Here is a 5,859-nt window from a genome sequence, read left to right on the forward strand (position 1 = left end):
GGGTCACCGAAAAGGAGTTTCGGGCAACCCCGGCAAAGATATGGGCTTAATGGGTCGAGGGAGGGACAGACCAGCCCACAAGGGGTTGGTGCGCCCCTTTCCCTGGTTGCAGGCCCTAGAGGAAGGAAAGTAGGGGCCACCACCTCTTCCTGCCTTTCCCCCTTGGTGGGAGAAAGGAAAGGGGGGGGGGGGCGCCACCTCCTCCTTCCTTCCCCTAATCGCCAAAAGAAGGAAAAGGGGGGGCGCCGGCCTAGGGTAGGAGCCCAAGTAGGATCTCTCCTACTTGGGGTCCCCCTAGGGCTGATCCCTCTCCCTCCCACCTATATATATATGAGGGGGGAGGTGCCTAGAACACAACAACAACACCAACGATTGTTAGTTGTGTGCGGTGCCCCCTCCAGAGTTTACGCCTTCGGTCATATTCTCGTAGTGCTTAGGCGAAGCCCTGGCCAGATAACTTCACCATCACCGTCACCATGTTGTCGTGCTGACGGAATTCATGTACTTCCTCGACACTCTCCTGGATCAAGAGTTCGAGGGACGTCATCGAGTTGAACGTGTGTAGAACTCGGAGGTGCCGTACGTTCGGTACGTGATTAGTTGGAACGAGAAGAAGTTTGACTACATCAACTGCGTTGGCAAACGCTTCCGCTGTCGGTCTTTGAGGGTACGTAGACACACTCTCCCCCTCTCGTTGCTATCCATCTCCTAGGTAGATCTTGTGTGAGCGTAGGAAATGTTTTAAAATTGCATGCTATGTTTCCCATCAATGGCATCCGAGCCAGGTCTATGCATAGATGATACGCACGAGTAGAACACAAAGAGTTGTTGGTGGTGATCGTCATACTGCTTACCACCAAAGTATTATTTTGATTCGGCGGTTTTGTTGGATGAAGCGGCCCAGACCAACCTTACATGACCACGTTCATGAGACCGGTTCCACCGACAGACATGCAACTATTTTTTAATAAAGGTGGCTGGCAGGTGTCTGTTTCTCCAACTTTAATTGAATCAAATTTGACTCGGTCGGTCCTTGTTTAAGGTTAAAACATCAAACTTGATAAATCACCGTTGTGGTTTTGTGCCGTAGGTAAGAACTATTCTTGCTAGAAGCCCATACCAGCCACGTAAAACATGCAACAACAAAGTACAGGATGTCTAACTTGTTTCTGCAGGGCATGTTGTGATGTGATATGGACAAGACATGATGTGATATACATTGTTGTATGAGATGATTATGTTTTGTAAAAGTTATCGGCAACTGGCAGGAGCCTTATGGTTGTCGCTTTATTGTATGAAATGCAAACACCATGTAATTGATTTACTTTATCACTAAGTGGTAGTGATAGTTGTAGAAGCAATAGTTGGCGAGACGACCATGACGCTACGATGGAGATCAAGGTGTCAAGCCAGTGACAATGGAGATCATTACATTGCTTTGGAGATGGAGATCAAAAGCACAAGATGATGATGGCCATATCATGTCACATATTTTGATTGCATGTGATGTTTATCTTTATGCATCTTATTTTGCTTAGTTCGACTGTAGCATTATAAGGTGATCCCTTAAATAAATTTCAAGGTTTAAGTGTTCTCCCCGAGTATGCACCGTTGCGATAGTTCTTCGTGCTGAGTCACCATGTGATGATCGGGTGTGATAGGCTCCACGTTCACATACAACGGGTGCAAGACAGCTTTGCACATGCGGAATACTCGGGTTAAACTTGACGAGCCTAGCATGTACAGACATGGCCTCGGAACACTGGAGATCGAAAAGTCGAACGTGAATCATATAGTAGATATGATCAACATAGAGATGTTCACCATTGATGACTACTCCATCTCACGTGATGATCGGACATGGTTTAGTTGATTTGGATCACGTATCATTTAGATGACTTGAGGGATGTCTATCTAAGTGGGAGTTCTTAAGTAATATGATTAACTGAACTTAATTTATCATGAACTTAGTCCAGATAGTATTTGCAAATTATGTTGTAGATGCATAGCTCGCGTTATAGCTCCCCGTTTATTTTTGATATGTTCCTAGAGAAAAATAAGTTGAAAGATGGTAGTAGCAATGATGCGGGCTGATTCTGTTGTCGGTGTCAAAACCGACAGATCTCGAGTAGGGGAGCCCAAGCTGTGCGTCTAAGGATCAATGGTAATATGGGACCAGGGGACACGGTGTTTACACGATGATATGGGTAGTACAAGAGTAGATCTACCACAATTGGAACCTCTTCCGAAATAGTGGATTCATCACTAAATAAAGTCATGACCTCTCCAAATCCACTTCCATAATTATCACAATAAGATTCAACAACCTCCAAAATAGTGGGATCATTACTTCCTAAAGTTGACACTCTTCCAAACCCACTTTCATCAATATAATCATCATAAATAGGAGGCATGCTTTCATCATAATAAATTTGCTCATCAAAACTTGGGGGATAAGAAAATACCATCTTCATTAAACATAGAATCCCCAAGCTTGTGGCTTTGCATATCATTAGCATCATGGATATTCAAGGAACTAATACTAACAACATTGCAATCATGCTCATCATACAAAGATTTTATGCCAAACATTTTGTTGCATTCTTCTTCTAGCACTTGAGCACAATTTTCCTTTCCATCATTTTCACAAAAGACATTAAAAAGATGAAGCATATAAGGAAACCTCAATTCCATTTTTTGTAGTTTTCTTTTATAGACTAAACTAATGATAAAACAAGAAACTAAAAGATTCGATTGCAAGATCTAAAGATATACCTTCAAGCACTAACCTTCCCGGTAACGGCGCCAGAAAAGAGCTTGATGTCTACTATGCAACCTTCTTCTTGTAGACGCTGTTGGGCCTCCAAGTGTAGAGGTTTGTAGGACAGTAGCAAATTTCCCTCAAGTGGATGACCTAAGGTTTATCAATCCATGGGAGGCGTAGGATGAAGATGGTCTCTCTCAAACAACCCTGCAACCAAATAACGAAGAGTCTCTTGTGTCCCTAACATACCCAATACGATGGTAAATTGTATAGGTGCACTAGTTCGGCGAACAGATGGTGATACGAGTGCAATATGGATGGTAGATATAGGTTTTATAATCTGAAAATATAAAAACAACAAGGTAGCTAGTAAGAAAAGTGAGCGAAAACGGTATTGCAATGCTTCGAAACAAGGCCTAGGGTTCATACTTTCACTAGTGCAAGTTCTCTCAACTATAATAACATAATTAGATCATATAATAATCCCTCAACATGCAACGAAGAGTCACTCAAAGTCACTAATAGCGGAGAACAAACAAAGATATTACTGTAGGGTATGAAACCACCTCAAAGTTATTCTTTCCGATCAATCCATTGGGCTATTCCTATAAGTGTCACAAACAACCCTAGAGTTTGTAGTAAAATAACACCTTAAGACACACATCAGCCAAAACTCTAATGTCACCTAGATACTCCAATGTCACCTCAAGTATCCGTGGGTTCGATTATACGATATGCACCACACAATCTCAGATTCATCTGTTCAACCAACACAAAGAACTTCATAGAGTGCCCCAAAGTTTCTACTAGAGAGTCAAGATGAAAACGTGTGCCAACCCATATGCATAGATTCCCAAGGTCCCGGAACCCACAAGTTGATCACCAAAACATACATCAAGTGAATCAATAGAATACCCCATTGTCACCATGGGTATCCCACGCAAGATATACATCAAGTGTTCTCAAATCCTTAAAGACTCAATCCGATAAGATAACTTTAAAGGGAAAACTCAATCAATTACAAGACGGTAGAGGGGGAGAAACATCATAATATCCAACTATAGTAGCAAAGCTCGCGGTACATCAAGATCGTGCCATATCAAGAACACGAGAGAGAGAGATCAAACACATAGCTACTGGTACATACCCTCAGCCCCGAGGGTGAACTACTCCCTCCTCGTCACAGAGAGTGTCGGGATGATGAAGATGGCCACCCGTGATGATTCCCCCCTCCGGCAGGGTGCCGGAACAGGGTCCCGATTGGTTTTTGGTGGCTATAGAGGCTTGCGGTGGTGGAACTCTCGATCTAGGTTATGTTCTAGAGGTTTGGGGATTTATAGGAGAGGTTGGTGTCGAGAATAAGTCCGGGGGCCCCACGGAGAGTCCACGAGGCAGGGGGCACGCCCTAAGGGGGGCTCCCTCCACCCTCGTGGGGCCCATCGGACTCCCCTCTGGTAAATCTTCGTTCCAGTATTTTTTATATTTACTAGAAAAATCTCTGTTGATTTTCAGCGCATTCCAAGAACTTTTATTTCTGCACAAAAACAACACCAAAGTAGTTCTGCTGAAAACAGCACCAGTCCAAGTTAGTTCTAATCAAATCATACCAAAATCATGTAAAAATATTGTAAACATGGCATGAATACAACAAAAATTATAGATACGTTGGAGACGTATCATTCGACGAGTATGAAGATTGCAAGAGTTGATCTAACTCGAGATCGTAATGGCTAAACCCTAGATGTTTAGCCTATGAGTATTCCAATAACGGTAAAAAGATAGCCTCTACGGACTAACCCCTCCAGTTTATATACACACCGGAGGGGCCTAGGGTTTTTACAAGGTCGGTTCATCAGGGAAGGAAACTTCGAGACTCTAATCTTGCCGTCTACGTATTGAGAAGTCCTATCCTGACACGGAGGATAATCTTCAGCTTGATCTTGTATGGCCCATCCAACCCGGCCCATACTCCTAGGCCGGACACTTGAGGACCCCGAATCCAGGACTCCCTCAGTAGCCCCCGAACTTGCCTTCAATGACGAGGTAGTGTGCGGATATAAGTCTTTGGCTTTGCAAGGCGGGTTCTCCACCATACTCTGGATTGATGATAGCCCGACATCGGTTTTTGCGTCTAGTCTTTATGATTCCTTCATGCCGTTGCCTCGATTTCCACGCATCTGAGTGAATGTGAACGGTCCGTTGCCCTTGTATTTTAATATTTCTAGCAGGCACATGCAATGCCTATATAACGAGGCTAGATCTCCAAAACGCCATCTCTCATCGCCCCAAGAGCAACAAAGCAAACCACGGAATTTTTTTTCAAACCATGGCTAGTGTCCCTGGCTCCTCCTCGCGTCCTCATGGCCCTCAATAGGGTGATTGGCAAAGTTGCTTTGTATCCCATATCCAGCTCAATCGACTCCAGACGCAAGGATATATTCCCCCCGCGGATCTAGTCTCCGTACGGGCAGGGTTAACTTCTATGGGTGATGATGCATTCACATAGAATTTCCCCAATCCTAGCCAAGGGGAGAGGGTGTGCTTCATCTCATTCCTTCTGAGGGGCGTAGTATTCCAAATCCACCCCTTCCTAAGGGGCTACTAGAATATTACGGGATCCAACTTCACAACCTCACACCCGGTTCTATTCTGCACATTTCCGGTTTTGTCGCCCTTTGCAAAATATTTTTAGGCTGCGAGGCTCATTTTGAACTATGGAAAAGTTCTTATGCCTCGCCCCCCGCCACCAGGGCGGAGGGTCCATATTTGAAGTGGGTGGCACCGAAGTATGGCGCATAGCCGGATCTGGTTACCCAGTCGAGACTCCAAAGAGGGGGTCCGACGAATGGTCTTCGGAATGGTTCTACATTGAGGATGTTCCTCTTTCGGACCCTGTTCGGCACGGGCTTCCTGAATTCTCCAGTGCTCCTTTAAAGAAGCTATTCAGCTGGCGCCCAAGTCCCCTAAACAAGAGGATAGTGCGGAAGTAATGAGATTGGTCAGCAAGGTCAGATTGTTGACCCATTCCGGATCTCCATCGTTGAAGTCATGGCTATTGCGATAAAGCGATGTATCCAACCTCTTCAGTCTAGAGT

Source organism: Triticum dicoccoides, chromosome 3B (genome assembly GCF_002162155.2).
Source record: "Triticum dicoccoides isolate Atlit2015 ecotype Zavitan chromosome 3B, WEW_v2.0, whole genome shotgun sequence".
Classification (NCBI taxonomy): Eukaryota; Viridiplantae; Streptophyta; class Magnoliopsida; order Poales; family Poaceae; genus Triticum; species Triticum dicoccoides.